Source organism: Orycteropus afer, unplaced genomic scaffold (assembly GCF_000298275.1).
Source record: "Orycteropus afer afer isolate SDZICR_OR568_19922 unplaced genomic scaffold, OryAfe1.0 scaffold00052, whole genome shotgun sequence".
NCBI lineage: Eukaryota > Metazoa > Chordata > Mammalia > Tubulidentata > Orycteropodidae > Orycteropus > Orycteropus afer.
In genome coordinates this window covers 9,495,998-9,512,629 of record NW_006921639.1, presented here as the reverse complement: position 1 = coordinate 9,512,629, position 16,632 = coordinate 9,495,998, and the positions used below count along the sequence as shown (strand labels likewise).

The 16,632-nt window shown below is 36.2% G+C and overlaps 1 pseudogene; it reads left to right on the top strand.

Annotated features, from left to right (window-relative positions):
* Nucleotides 1-374: 374 nt before the first annotated feature.
* LOC103195198 lies at nucleotides 375-9,261 on the top strand (annotated as a pseudogene).
* Nucleotides 9,262-16,632: the final 7,371 nt, after the last annotated feature.

Here is a 16,632-nt window from a genome sequence, read left to right as displayed (position 1 = left end):
AATCTACTTCCGTAGTGATACCGCCTCGGAAACCCAAGGAGGGGTTGCTATGAGTCAGGTTCTACTTGATGGCAGTGAATTGAGTTGAATTGTTGAGTTTCCTGGAAAGGGGGACAATTTCAGGTATACTGGGAAACTTCAGATTTTTTTTTAAACATGAATTAAGAAATTAATACATGGTTAGAGTACTTTTATGATTGTTTTCTTACAGCATAGAATGCCAGATAAAGTACAAAGTAGGTGTACTGTGTGACATTTTCTCTTTAGCTGTCAACAGTGAATATGACAAGTGTTAGATCCCAAACATAGTGCATGTTACTTTAGATTAAATACAATGGTCATTTTTGATCAAATACAAATGTACTATTCCAGGGGCAGTGTCATTCAAGAATGTGACTGTGGGCTTCACCCAGGAGGAATGGCAGTACCTGGACCCTTCTCAGACGACGCTGTACAGGCATGTGATGCTAGAGAACTATAGCCACCTTGTCTCCGCGGGTAAGGATTGTGTAATATGTAATTCCATATAACATTCATTTCCTTTTTAGCTGCTGATAGGTGGTTTCTTTGTAGGGATTAATGACATTGAAGGTTGAAATTTAGGGTTCAGAGGTGATCCTTGTGCAATAGGTATAAGCTGATTGATCCTTTTCTGTTCACTACAGAAAACATACCCCCCCCCCCATTAAAAAGTTTAACTGGCCCTATTGTTTGTTGTTCAGGTCATTAAGCTGAACTTTTCTGTTCAGAAGCCCTAAAGCCCATGAGCCTGTCCCAAGTCTTATCTTTTCCCATTCACAGGGTTTTGCATTACCAAGCCAGAGGTGGTTTTTAGGTTAGAGCAAGGAGAGGAACCTTGGATGTTAAAAGAAGAATCCTCCAGCCAGAGCCACCCAGGTGAGTTAGTGAATACTTAAATAGCGATAAGCCAAGTTAGATCCTGGAGGATCAGTTTGGATGTTGGTACTTGAAGACTTTTTTAGGAATCTTTGTTTGTTCAGACAGATTGAGAATAATTGGCCTGTATTCCCTAGCTACATAAATCACACTTGCAGGTAATAAACACTGTTATAGCTAAATGTTCTTGGGTTTTTGATTAAACTTTATAGACAGATTTACCATTCTTAATGCTTTCAAAAATCCACTTCTTGCTTTTCTGTCCTTAAATCTTGTTCTTACTCTTTCTCTATTAGTTATTTTCTTTTAATTGTGTGTAATTTTACTTGGGCATCATTTATTCATTCAACAAACATTAATTTAGCATTTACTCATTTGCATTCTGCTTATGTTTATGATCTACGGATATTACTGTGGACAATATAATGATTATGTTGTTATGGAGTGTATATTCTTGTGTTGGAAGAGAGTGAAATGTGGTATGGCGTTTTAGTGAGTTTTTCCAGAAAGGCCTTTTGGGGTCATTATCAGAATGCAGATTTTGGTGAAGCAAGGATGTATGTGAACCATGTGGTTTCTGAATATCCTCGTTATTGGAGGGTTTTGAGCAAAAAGTGACATGATCTGATTCATGTATCTCTGTGGCTGCTGTGCAGAGAAAACGCCAGCTGAGGGCATAGGATGGTATGAGGAGAAGACAACAATAAAGTCTGCAGTTGTCCATGTGTATGATATAATGGTGGCTTACATGAGTTTGGAAGTTATGGAGATCATGTGAAGTGTTTAGTTTCTGGATGAATTTTGAAGATGTACCCAAAATTGGATTTGTTAGATTGCTTTTGGAATATCACAAAAAGTTGCATTAGATATATAGAGATACAATTTATTGAGTTGGAGAGAAGGCTGGAGCAAAACAGTGTTGAGGAGATGGTAAAAAAAAAAAAAAAAAAACCAAAGTCGCTGCCATGGAGTTGATTCTGACTCATAGCGCCTCCCTCTGGATTTCTGATGCAGTAAATCTTGATGGAAATAGATTGCCCCGTCTTCCTTCTGCAGAGTGGCTGGTGGGTTTGAACCACCAGCCTTCCAATTAGCAGTCAAATGCCTTAGGAACTATAGCACCAGAGCTCCTTGAGGAAATTGTAAGGATGTAGCTAAATCTTAACATGAATTGTTATGTAAAATGATAACTGTTAGGTATAAAAAGTAAAAATATTAGAAAATAGCATGTAGTAGTTAATTAAAGTTTTTATAAATTCTTTTATTTTTCTGAAGACATTTTGCTAACTTAAATACACGTGGTAAAATTTAGTGAGCGAAGTAATATCCGTAACTACCAAACCTGGAAAGTGAAGAAAATGGAAAAGAACCAGCTGTTGTCAAAAAGATGCAGTCAGACAAAAAAAGGTTAATAAATGAGTGTGGAATAAAGGTTGGTAAACATAGAACAAATAGAAATGACAAGAGTCCAGATATTTTAGTAACCACAATAAATACAAATGGGTTAATTTTTCTGATAGAGATTATCAAGTTGTATTTTTAAAAAGCTACCTATAGACTTGCTGTGAGTTACACATAAAGCATTTAACATAACCTATAAAAAGAGAATATAAAAGGAATAAACATACAGAATCAAATACTAAAGAAAATAGAATTGAGATCTCTATATAGCCATGTTGGGCATTCCTACTTCCGTAGTGATACTGCCTTGGAAACCCAAGGAGGGGTCGCTATGAGTCGGGGCCGACTCGATGGCAAATAACAACAACAACAATATAGCCATGTGCTGCATATTGTATATTTGGGCAACCTCAGACTGTGTATATGTCAGTGGTCCCATAAGGTTATAATAGAGTTCAGAAATCCCAATTAGTGAACAAGATATGGTGGACATAACCAGACATAGAGTGTATGCAAAGGTTCCTGTACACAACACGTGTATCTCATGTCTCTTGCATAAATCAACTGTGTTGCCATGCATATAATAGCACAGTACATACATAACCTATAAAACATATGTTGTCTATAGTCATAATAAATACCTCTGTTACTGGCTTATGTTCATATTATACTTTCTATGATTAGTTCAGTGTGAACTTTCCTTACTTACAAATGAAAAGGTTACTATATAACAATGCTTTGAACTTGTAGACAGCAGCATGTAATCTTGTTTATCATGTGTCTCTTGAGTGTTGTAGCGCTCTCTGTTTAATTTGAATTGCATCATCACTCTCAAATGGAGCAAACCCAGTGCTAGTGATAGCAGCAGCAAGAGGCAGAGGAGAAGTATCAATTTGGAAGTGAAACAGAAGGTAATTGAATAACATGAAGATGGAAAATCAGTGTTTTTGCAATAGCAAAATGCTGTTGCTCGTGATTTCATGTTCACACAATGTACAAATTACAGAACGTCCTATTTCACAGAATGTATCATGGACATTAAGTGATACATGACTGTATTGAGATCAGATAAAATGTCTATTGGGCTATAGATGCTCACTACACACCCATCATAAAAGGAAAAGAGAACTAAAACAATAGCTTCAAATAAAACTTGATAGTACTATAGAGAGAAATTGTTAAATATACTATTATGAGAGATTGCAGCACACCTGTTTGATTTATTGGTAAATCAAGGTTAACATTCTTTAATAAAAACCTAGAAAATTTGAAACACAAATTAATAACCTTAAAATAAGAATCCTAAGCAAAGTATTAGGAAATTGTACCAGTAATGAGTTTAACATGATCAGGTGTGTTTACCCTAGCAGTGCCAAGTGATTTAACTTTAGCAAGTATTTGATTGTAATTTACCTCATTAATACTTTAAAGAATAAAAACTCATGTCATCTTAATAGATGTAGGATAAAAATCAGTATCTATTTTTAATAGAAATGTCTGCTAAAATAGCATAGAAGGATACATCTTTAGCCTTACAAAGGGTAACAGCTATCTGTTTCGGAGATCATTTGCCTACAGATGGGAGAAAAATCATATTTTTACTGTCACTGCTTATATTAATATTGTTTGGAAATTCCTGCCTAGAGTAATGAGACAAAAAACATGAAATTAATAAAAGTTATAAACATTGGAAAACTAAACTTATTTACAGTTGCTATGGTTGTCCTAATGAAACAGTAAAGGAGTCTGCAGAGAAATGATTCAAAATTCTATGTTAAAGTTGGCTGAATAATAAGATCAATATATATAATCACATTTCTTATTACTAGTAATCTTTAGAAAACACAATTCGAAGAAATTAAACCATTTATAAAAGCAAGAAAAGTGTATTGAAAGACATTAAAAGAACCTAAATATGTAGATGGGGAGCACTCAATGATATCATCAAGTTGCCAAGTCCTGCCCTAAAATTACAATTTCAGTAAAAAGTCTCCACCATTTTTTGTTTGTTTTTGCTTGGAGTTTGATTTGTTTGTTCTTACTGTTTTAGCACTTAATGTGGTAAGTTATTATTGATATGGAATAAGAATAAGAACAGGAAGGGAAACTTGGTCTCCTTCCTGCATGCAAAGATGTGTTGCATTGCTTTTTCATGATTTAATGTAATGCAACTTAAGAGTATATTTAATTGAAGTAAAATTCATATAACGTAAAATTCACCATTTTAACTATTTAAAACTGTATGTTTCAGTGGCTTCTAATACATTCACAGTGTTGTGCAACCAAACCATCACAACACTCTAATTCCAGAACATTTCATTACCCCAAAAAGAAACCCTATATCCTTTAAGCAGTAACTGCCCACTTTACCTTCTTCCCAACCACTGGTAATCACTAATGTACTTTCTGTCTCTGTGGATGTGCCTGTTCTGGACATTTCATATAAATGGAATCATGTAATATGTGACTTTTGATGTCTACTTTCATTTGGTTATATTTTAAAGATTCATCCGTGTTGTAGCATACTTCATTCCTTTTTATGGCTGAATAATATTTCATTTCATGAATATGACATATTTTGTTTATTCATTCATCAATTGATGGACATTTGGGTTCTCAGTTTTTCAGCTAGTATTAATGCTGCTCTGAATATACATGTACAAATTTTTGGTTGAACACTTGCTTTTATTTCTTGTGGGTATATATCTAAGAGTGGACTTTCTGGGTCATATGGTAATTATATGTTTTATTGTTTAGGGAACTGCTGAAATGTTTCCCACAGTGGCTACACCATTGTATGTTTCCAGCAGCAATATGAAAGTTACAAGTTCTTATAACCTTGTCATTACACATTATTTTTGTTGTACTTCTTTCAGTTACAGTCATCCTAGTAGTTGTAAAATGGTATCTCATTGTGGTTTCATTTTTCATTTTCCCTATGACTAATGATGTTTAGTATCTTTTCATGTGCTTATTGACCAACCATTAGTATATGGCCATTAGTATGTGGTTGGTTGTCTTTTGTTTTGAATTGTAAGAGTTCTTTACATACTCTGAATATTAGCCCTTTATCAGATATGATTTGCAAATATTTCTTCTATTTTATGGATTGTCTTGTTAAGAGTATGCTTTGCACAAAAGTTTTTAATTTCAAGAAGATCCAATTTATTGATTTGTTTTGTTACTTGTGCTTTTGGTGTCATATCTAAGAAGCCATTGCTATATCTGAGGTTGTGAAGATTTGCTCGTTTATGTTTTCTTCTAGGAACTTTTTAATGTTAGCTTTTATATTTAAGACTTTGATCCATTTTGACTTAATTTTTGTATATGGTGTGTGGGAGAGTTACAAACTTCACTCTTTTTTATGTAGGTACCCAGTTATCCCCAGCACCATTGATTTTTTCACTATGGGTCTATTTCTGACTCTCAATTCTAGTCCATTGCTCTCTATATCTATCCTTATGCCAGTAGCACACTATTTTGGTTACTGTAACTTTACAGTAAGTGTTGAAATTGGGAGTATGAACCCTCCAACTTTTTTCTTCTTTTTCAAGATTGTTTGGTTATTTGGAGCTCATTGCAATTCCATATGAATTTGAGGATCAGCTTGTCCATTTCTGCAAAAAAGGAATTTGAATTTTAATTGGGATGATATTAAATCTTTAGATCAATTATACTATATTTTTAATATTATAATTTAAACAATATCAAGTCTTCTAATCTATTTAATTATATAATATTTAATTTCTTCTAATTTTTCATTTCTTAGTTTTAATTGTACAAGTCTTAACCTCGCTGGTTAAATTTATTCTTCAGTATTTTATTCTTTTGTATTCTATAGTGAATAGACTGTTTTCTTAAATTTGTTTGTTCATTCTGGCATATAGAAACATAACTGATTTTTTTGTTCACCCTGTATTCAGCAACTTTGCTTTTGTTTGTTTGTTTGTTTTTTACTAGTTCTAGTAGTTCAGGTTTTTTTTTTTTTTTGTGTGTGTGTGTATTCTTTGTACAATTTTCTGTGTGTTAGCATCATGCCATCTATGACAGAGATACTTACGCTTCTTCCATTCCAATTTTGATGCCTTTTATTTCTTTTTCCTTGCCTAACTGCTCTGGCTAGAACTTCTAGCAAAATGTTGAATATCAGTGGTGAAAGTAGCATCCTTGTCTTGTTTTTTATCTAAGGTGAGTTTTCAGTCTTTTACTGTTGAGTATGATGTTAGCTGTGGGGTTTTCAGAAATACGGTTACTATGTTGAGGAAGTTCCCTTCTATTGCCATTTTTTTTTCTTTATATTTTATGTATTTTGTTGTTGTTGGGAATGGTTTTCAGAAATACGGTTACTATGTTGAGGAAGTTCCCTTCTATTGCCATTTTTTTTTCTTTATATTTTATGTATTTTGTTGTTGTTGGGAATATACACAGCAAAACGTACACCAGTTCAACAGTTTCTACATGAAGAATTCAGTGACACTGGTTTCATTCTTAGAGTTGTACAACCATTCTCACCCTAGTTTTCTGACTTCTTCCTCCCTCATTAATATAAATTCATTGCCCCCTAAGTTTCCTATCTAATCTTTCAAGTTACTGTTGTCAACTTGATCCCATACAGTCAACTTGATCCCATACAGATCTTAAAAGAGCATAATGTTCAAGGCAGACTTTTTTGTTGTTTGTTTTTACTAGTTAAACTAATCTTTTGAGTAGGGCTAAGATTGAAAAGCCTAATAACCAAGTAGAGGTCTGTGGCAGGGGATGAGCAGGACTTATGGGAAGAAAATTGACTGGCTTATGGAGAGCAGAGAATAGTGATTTTGGTTATGAGGAATGATTACCAATAGCAATTAGAATCCAGGATTTTATTTGATTTCTTGGTACTTTGGGACATTAGGTACAGTATATTATAGGGTTTTGAGCATAATATTTGTGGTAGTTAAAGTTATGTGTTAACTTGGCTTGGCCTGGTTTTGAGTGGCTGGGCAGCTAGATGTAGTTATTCCCCATTATGAGACTGGTTATCACTACTGGAGCAGCTGAGTAGCTTCATTAGGGATGTGGTCTGCTTTCAGTATATAAGAAGCATTGAGAAAGGTCTCCAGCTTTTTGGCATGCTTGGACCCTGCATTTAGCTGAATCTTCATTCAGCAGCCTTCCGCGTTTCCTGCCGATCTTGTGGCTGTCTCTGGACTTGAACTAGTGGCCTGCCATGCTGTTTGGTAATCTTGGGACTGTGCCATTTTTTTGTTGACCTTGAGTTTGTCAGCCTCAGTACCCAGCAGCTGCCTGTGCTAAGAGATCTCTTTGGCTCCAGTGGGCTGGGAGCAAAAGGCAGAGCTGAAGCCCAAGGTTGAGGGTCCTGCACCTACCTCCTAGAACTTGGCATTTTGAATTCAGACTTCTAGCCTCCAAAACAGTAAAGGAATAAATCCCTACTTCTTAAAGCTACCTACATGTGATATTTCTGTTGGAGCAGCAGAAGGTAACCAAAACTATTGTTAATGTTGGATTGAATGTGGGTAGTAACAGGATAATAACTGTCATATTCAGAAAAAAACTTCCTAATAAATAGGTATAAAGATTAATAAAGATCTCAAAACTAGGTTGAAGACTATGGTCTTTAAGATTCATTCAGTAAATCAGAAACAGAAGGGCTGAAACAAATACATATATGCAATGTAAAGGATTAGTTTTGTGTGAGGAGCAAGACTGTTTATAAGTGTATTAGTAGATAGAAATTGGGAAACTTAACAATCTGATAGCCATGATACATTTATTAGTGAGCAATGCTGTTAGAAGAAAATGAAACTACAGTACCTGAGTAAAAATGCAATGATCTTACTTCAAGAATACCCTAAATGTATGCTTTTTCAGACATTGGATTTCCATGTGAATCAGAGCTAGAATGAAAATTACAGTAAGACAATAGCTTTGCTTTTTTAACATGAGAAAATGAATTATTACTTTGTGAAAGTTGTTTGTTGTTGGTAAAGTAGAACATAAAACAGCTGTATGGGATTGGAAGCATATATGTTGGTGAAGATCTTATGACAAGATAAGGACCTAGATATTCATTTGCCTCCTTCAAACCTTTTTCTTCCTTATATTTCCCCTCAACACTGTTGTCAACTAATTTTCCTTGTGATTTCTGCCTGATATTCATAGTTTTGTTGTATTTCCCATTTATCCCACAAGCATTCATGCAAATAGTACCCTATTGCATTTATTTCACTTTCTCGCTCTAGTTTTGAAGGCCACATTTCTACAGTACCAAGTTACTGTGTTTTATTACCAGATTTATCTTCAGATCTTCAGATTTATTACCAGATTTCACTACTGTAGGTTATTTGTTTTGTTTACTCCTAGGGAGCAAAAAGTATGTCCTTGGGATTATTTTCAGACCAGAAGACCAGGCTCTACTGGGTATTTGTATATTAAGTCCCCTTTCTGCATGATATGTATGTTATGGTATGGTAAATTATTTTCATTTCTAGAATTCTGCATAGTTGACCAGATGGAGAAGAGCCAGGAAAACCAAGTCCAGCATTTGTGGAAAATTTATTTCATCAACAAAAAAACACTAAGGAGAGAAATAGTACATTAGGAAAAGCATTTTATCTTGACACAGACCCTGTTTCAGTGAGAAAAAGAACCTAATAAATTTGACTTGTGGAATGAGTTTGGATTATTTTTCAGAACTATTAGTAATAGAAAATCCTTTGTAAGGAAGCGTAATGAGTTTAATGCATATAGAAAATTGCTGCTTTGTACTAAGCAGGAGAATCCTCATTCCAGAAATAAGCCTTTTGAATATGATAGGTATGGGACAGCCATCAGTCAAAATGAGGACCTGTTTCAACCTCAGGATATTCAAACTTTGAAGCAACTTATGAATGTAATGAATATGGGAAAGCCTTCTGTAAGGAAGCAGTCTTCATTACCCATAAGATGGCATGCTCATGAGAGAAGCTCTGTGAATATAATAAACTTGTAAAAACCTTTTCTGAGAGACCAAAATTAGTTGTTCATTAGAGAACTCACACAATGAAGAATCATTGTGAATATTATGACTGTAGAAAGATGTCTTGGTGAGAAGTCAACTCTAAATATGCACCAGAGTTCTCATGACAACAAAATACTATGAGTGTGAGAATAATTTTGGAGGCAGTCACTCCCTACTCACACTGAGAGAACTCACAAAGGAAAAATAAAATTCATGAGAAACCAAATCGTTCTTGGTCAGCATCAGGAAGCACACACAGGTAAGAAAACCTATAAAAATAATCAGTAAGGGAAATCCATTTGGAAGGCACTAATTCTTTCTAAATGAGCAAGCACACATAAGAGAATAACTCTATGAATGTACTGAGTGTGAAAAAACCCAATGTATTCAGTGTGGGAAAACCTTCACAAACAGGTCAGGCCTCAGAGTTCATCAGAAGATACACACAGGGCAGAATCCCTATGAATGCAGTGAATGTAGGAAAATCTTCAAATACAGGTCAGGCTTCACCATGCATCAAAGATCACACATGGGGATAAACCCTGTGAATGCAGTGAATGTGCAAAAAAAATTCTGTGAGAAGTCACATCTCTATATAAGTACATCAGAGAACTCATATGGAGGAGAAACCCTACGAATGTAATGAAGGTGTAAAAACCTTCCTCTACAAATCAGTCTCATGGTACATCAAAAGATACACACAGGGCTGAAACCTTATGAATGTAATGAATGTAGGAAAATGTTCTCCCAAAAGTCATATTTCATTAATAATCAGAGAACTCATACTGGAGCGAATACTTAACAAATGAAATGAATGTGGAAAATCTTTCTCTGTGAAGTCTTTTGACTAGTATGCATCAGAGAACTTGCACAAGGAAAACCCAATGAATGTACAGAGTATGGGAAAACGTTCTTCCAGAAGTCATCCCTCTCAGTACATTAGGCAGTACATACTGGGGGAGAAACCATATGAATGTAATGAGTGTGGGAAAACTTTTCCCCAGAAATCATCCTTACATTACATCAGAAAACACACACAAGAGATAATAAACAATACGAACACATTCAGTGCAGGAAAACTTTTAACCAAAAATCAGCTCTCATTGAACATCATAGAACTCACACAGCAGAGAAACTTCATAAATGTAATGAATGTGGTAAAACTTTGTATCCCAAGTCATGCTTTATATACTCAAAGTCATGCTTTATGTTCTCAAAGAATACATACAGGGGAAACCTGTTAGTGTAATGAATGTGGGAAACTTTCTACCAGAAATCATCCCTCACGGCACATAGAAAAAATGCACCCTAGGAAGAAATCCCATGAATCTACAAATGTGGTTAAAGCCTTTTGCCAGAATTCAGAATTCATTAATTGAAGAAACTACACAGAGAAGAAATCCCTGTCAACATCCTGAACGTCCAGAAACTTTTTCTTACCTGACTTACTTACATCTCAAACAGCACAGGGGAGGATCTTCATAAATATGGAAAATCATCATCATCCTTTTTTTAAAAAATTTTTATTGTGATTTGGGTGCAGCTTTACAGAGCAAATTCATTTTCCATACAGCAGTTCATACACATTGCGTTTCATGACATTGGTTTCAATTTCCCATAACGTAACACTCTCTTCCTACTTCCTCCTCATAGTTACCTCTTCCCTGTGTCTTTCTTTCTGGTCCTATGCATTCCTGCCCCCTGAGCTGTCTCCCTGTGTATACACTGCCCTTCTGTTCTCCCATGATTTCTCTCTCCAAGGAGTGTATCTACCTGATGTAAATGTTCAGCCCATATGCCTATCTTTTATTTGGCTGGAAGCCACAGGAGTGAGTTCAATTCCAGACCTGAAGGGCATCTAAGGGCCATAGTGTCAGGGGTTTCACCAGGCTCTTTCAGACCAACAAACCTGGTCTTTTTTATTTTTATTTATTTGTTTTTTTTATGATTCTGATTTTGTTACACATTGTTCTCCCACTCTGTCCTAGATTTCTCCTACACAGATCCCCTTCTGAGTGGTTTACAGTGGTAGCTGGGCATCATCTAGTTCTTCTGGTCTCATGGTCACATAGGCTGAGGATTGCATGGTGTACCAGTCCTTTGGAGTAATTGTTTCCATGTATCTTTGGTTTTCTTCATTCTTTGCTCTGGACCAGGAGAGAAGACCCATCGTTGCAGCTAGATGTCCGCTTGCAAGCTTTTAAGATCCCAGCTGCTACTCACCAAAGTAGGATGTGAAACAATGTTTTTGTGTAGCATGTTATGCCAGTTGAGTTTGATGTCCCCTGCAACTGTGGTCCCAAGCCCATAGGTCCAACTGCTTGCTCCCTCTGGGTAGCTGGCTGTGGCCAAGAAGTCACCACAACTTTGTCCTTTGTCAGCTCTACTATATACCTGGCCATTCTCACAGCACATACAGATAAACTGTGGAAACATTGTGTGCCAACCCTATACATGGTCATGGGCACACTCCCCCCCTGCCTAGACAAACCTAAATGTTCAGCCATATGTAACAGTTTTTAAAATAATTAACTATTGAATATGTGTAAGTATATATAAAGGTAACCCTGGTAGGAGTGGTGAAGTGCTTGACTGCTAACTGAAATGGTGACAGTTTGAACCCAGCAGCTGCTTCCTGGGTGAAATGGTGGTAGTCTCCTTCTGTAAATGTTACACCTTTGTAAACCCTATGTGACCATTCTTCTCTGTCATACTGGATTGCTATGAGTTGGAATTGACTGAATAGCAAAGGGTTTTGGCTTACATAGAAGGATTTTATTCACTGGAAATACAGCTGTTTTAGGATGGAGAATAAAAATTTTTCTCTACAAATATTATAAGAATAAGGTAGGATACCAAAATTGTTATTGAAAATATTATGTTAAAGACATATATACTGTGTGAAAGGAATCTTTGCACAGTGGAATTAAATTGAGTAATTTAAGTACTGTATTAAATACAAATGTGAAAAGTCACTGAGTTTTGTAGTATACTTAGTAAGAAAAGCATTTTTTGTGTTGGTTTGGTTATTGGAAGCCCTCACAATCCTAGGTAAAATGTACTCTTAGCTTAAAAATTATTACATGTTCCTATTCCTACACCAGCCACTCCTTGGAAGGAAGGTTGGGCAATCTACTTCGGTAGTGATACTGCCTTGGAAACCCAAGGAGGATTCACTGTGAGTCTGGTCCGACTCAATGGCATATAACAACAAACAACAATTCCTACACTTAACACCTGTGTCTTTTTCAAGCATACAGAAAAAAATGTGTATTTTAATTGAAATATCTATAGAATGTTAATTGATGTTTACATATTTTTCTTGTCACTCACTTGGCATATAAAAACAGATATGACGTTGTTACTAAACTATTTCTCCAATAAAGAATAAAGTCAGTGTGTCTGATTTTCATCCAACTCAGAGTTACTCAAATGGAGTTATAAACTAGGTACACAATATTTAAGTAGAAATTTATTTAAAGGACTTCCATTTCTGCTTTTGAACATCTGTGGAACTCGCTGTCTCACTACCAACAACTAGAAAATGCAGGAGGATATAATAAAACAGTTAGGAACCTGGAAAAGTGCTCGAAACACCTTTTAAAAGCCATTAGACAGTGGAGATTGCAGAACTGTCATTCTTCAGAGAAAAGAAGTGAATATCATTATCTTTAAAATTGCCTCAACTTCCTGTCAGAAGGAAATACGCAGACTGTGGCATAAGTAGGGGTAATTGCAAACATACCTTTGCTTAATAAAGAAAGTATATTTTGGAGTTTCAGGGGCTAAGGCAGCTGAAATTTATAAGGAAGATACTGGAAAGGGAACTAGTATAGAAAGAAGTCTGAGTACCAGTCCGCACACATGAAAGGTGAGGCTCTTTAAGACTTGGCACGAAAACCTTCTGATGGAGCAACAGTTATAGGAATTTCTAAGACAAGCTATTCCTCAAGCTTATACAGAGGTCTTATCAGCCTGGTTCCCTCCCTCAGATTGTAAAATCTCAGTCTTTTGGTTCCCATTTGGTATGGTTTTTGAAGTCTCCATGGATGTTTCAGAATGGACAAGAGATGGAGATGGTTGCGATACCAAAAATCAGGCTTCCGTCTGCATTTTTACACCTTCCCCACCCTCAGTGGAGCCCCTATCTCCTAATAGAAAGAATTACCCATATTCAGAAAGATGGAACAAACCTCCATTAATACAGTGAGTAAGAAGGTATCCTGCCTACTATACAGACTGTTCACATCTATAGCAGAGGAGAGACAACTCAGCTGCACAGCTCATCTCTGTGCATGGATGTAATCATGCTCTACAATCTCAGTAACATTCTAGAAGAGATTAGGAACCATGGTCATTGTTTTTAGAATGTTAGGGACTTTACACCTTCCCCAGCATTAAGAGATTGTGGGTTCATGCACTTGGGCTCAAGATTAACAAGTCTGTCTTAGTACTGGCTGTTCTTACTTGAAGGGAGAAGTGATCTAGATCACCTGTAAAGGATGCAAGCAATCAAGAGGAAGGAATGAGAAGACCAAACTTGAAGTCAGTGTTGGGAGACTTTAGGCAACTCACTTCTCATCTCAGTGCTTACAGCCTTCTCTGTATGATGGTAGGTGCTTAATGTATATTTCTTGAGTACCTTCTGTGCACCAGATCTGTGTTAGAAATACGCAAATTCTAGTTTTGCTAAAATAATGGTAATGGTGATCCTGTAATTAAAATGAAGAGAATAAGGACCAGTGATGGGAACTGACTCTACAGGGGGAGAGGTTGGTTTCACCTACACATCTGAGATACAAATGTATAAATATTTAGCTGTGTGCCTATAATATGTGATTGTGTCTTTTTAAAATTAATTTTCATTTCACAGGTAGTGTTGTTAGGTGCTGTTGAGTTGATTCTGATGCATAGTGACACTGTGTAATGGATTAGAACTGCCCCATAGAGTTTTCTTGGCTTTAGTCTTTATAGATTACAAAGTTTTTCTCTCACTGAGCCACTGGTATGTTAGCATTGCCAGCCTTTTCAGTTTGCAGCCAAGTGCTTAATTGTTGTGTCACCAGGGTCTTTTTCATTTCATATGTACTATATGACATTCAGGGATCCCTCCTGGCACAATGGTTAAAGCGGTCAGCAAAGGCTTAGTGGTTTGAACCTATTAGCTGCTCTGAGTGAGGCAGATATGGCAGTCAACTTCCATAAAGATTTACAGCCTTGGAAACCATGTGGGTAATTCTTTCCTATCCTATAAGGTCAGTAAGAGGTGGAATTGACTCAGCAGCAGTGGGTTTGACTTCTGGTATATACCATTCATTTCCTGAATAAATAATGAATAAAGATCTACCACTTGTCTGTCAGTCAGAATGTGGTAGCTTGCATATTACTCCAAGGCTGGAGGCTGTGCCTCTGGTATTTGTAATACCAGCAGGGTCACCCATGGTGGACGGGTTTCACTGGTTCACTGGATCTTCCAGACTAAGAAAGACTTGGAAGAAGGTGATGAAGAAGCTTAATACCAGTCAAAAAAAGGAATGGAGTTGATTGCTCACATGTAAGTTCAAGTTGAAGCTGAAGAAAACTAAAACAAACCCAAAGGAGCCAAAATATGACCTTGAGTATATCCCATCTGAATTTAGAGACCATTGGAAGAATAGATTTGACGCATCGAACACCAAGTGATCGAAGACCAGATGAGTTGTGGGATGACATCAAGAACATCATACATGAAGAAAGCAAAGGGTCATTAAAAAGACAGGAAAGGAAGAAAAGACCAAAATGGATGTCAGAAAAGACTCTGAAATGTACTATTGAACAGAGAGTAACTAAAGTGAATGAAAGAAATGTTGAAATAAAAGAGCTGAACAGAAGGTGTCCAAGGGCAGCATAAAAAGACAAAGTAAAGTATTTTAATAAAATATGCAAAGACCTTGAGTTAGAAAATCAAAAGGGAAGAACACGCTTGGCATTTGTCAAGCTGAAAGAACTGAAGGAAAAAAAAGCCTTGAATTGCGATATTGAAGGATTCTATGGGCAAAATATTTATGATGCAGAAAGCATCAAAAGAAGATGGAAGGAATACACAAAGTCACTGTACCAAAAAGAATTGGTTGATGTTCAGTTGTTTCAGGAGGTGATATGTGATCAAGAACCAGTGGTACTGAAGGAAGAAGTTGAAGCTGCACTGAAGGAATTGGTGAAAAATAAGCCTTCAAGAATTGATGGAATACCCATTGAGATGTTCCAACAAATGGGTGCAGTGCTGGAGGCACTTCCTTGTTTATGCCAAAAAATTTGGAAGACAGCTAACTGGCCAACTGACTGGAAGAGATCCATATTTGTGCCCATTCCAAAGAAAGGTGATCCAACAGAAAGTGGAAATTAAAAAATATCATACACAGTACAATTTTGCTGAAGATAATTTTAAAAATGTTTGCAGCAGTATATTAACAGGGAAATTCCAGAATTGCAAGCTGGATTCAGAAGAGGACACACATGGAATGAGAGATATCATTGCTGATATTAGATGGCTCTTAGCTGAAAGCAAAGAATACCAGAAAAATGTTTACTTGTGTTCTACTGACTATGCAAACACATTCAACTGTGTGGATCATAACAAATTGTGGATAACATTGCAAAGAATGGTAATTCCAGAACACTCAATAGTGCTCATGAAGAACCTGTACATAAATCAGAGGCTGTTACTGCATGGTTTAAATCAGGAAAGGTGTGCATCAAGGTTGTATTCTTTCACTATACTTAGTCTATGTGCTGAGCTAATAATCCTAAAAGCTGGACTATATGAAGAAGAAGTGGTATCAAGATTGGAGGAAGACTCATTAACAACCTGTGATATGCAGATGACACAGCCTTGCTTGCTGTAAGTAAAGATGACTCGAAGCACTTACTGATGAGGATCAAAGACTGCAGTCTTCAGTATGGATTACACTTCAACATAAAATGAAAATCCTCACAGCTGTATCAGTAAGCAACATTATGATAAATTGAGAAAAGATTGAAGTTGTCAGGGATTTCATTTTACTTGGAGCCACAGTCAGCACCCATAGAAGTAGCAATCAAGATATCAAATGTATTGCACTGGGAAAATCTGCTTCAAAAAGCCTCTTTAAAGTTGAAGAGCAAATATGTCACTTTGAAGACAAAGGTGTTCCTAACTCAAGCCATGGTATTTTCAGTTGCTTCATAAGCATGTGAAAGCTGGACAGTGAATAAGGAAAACTGAATAAAAATTGATGTTTTTGAATTGTGGGGTTGTCAAATAATACTGAAAATACCATAGTCTGCCAGAAGAATGAACAAATCTATCCTGG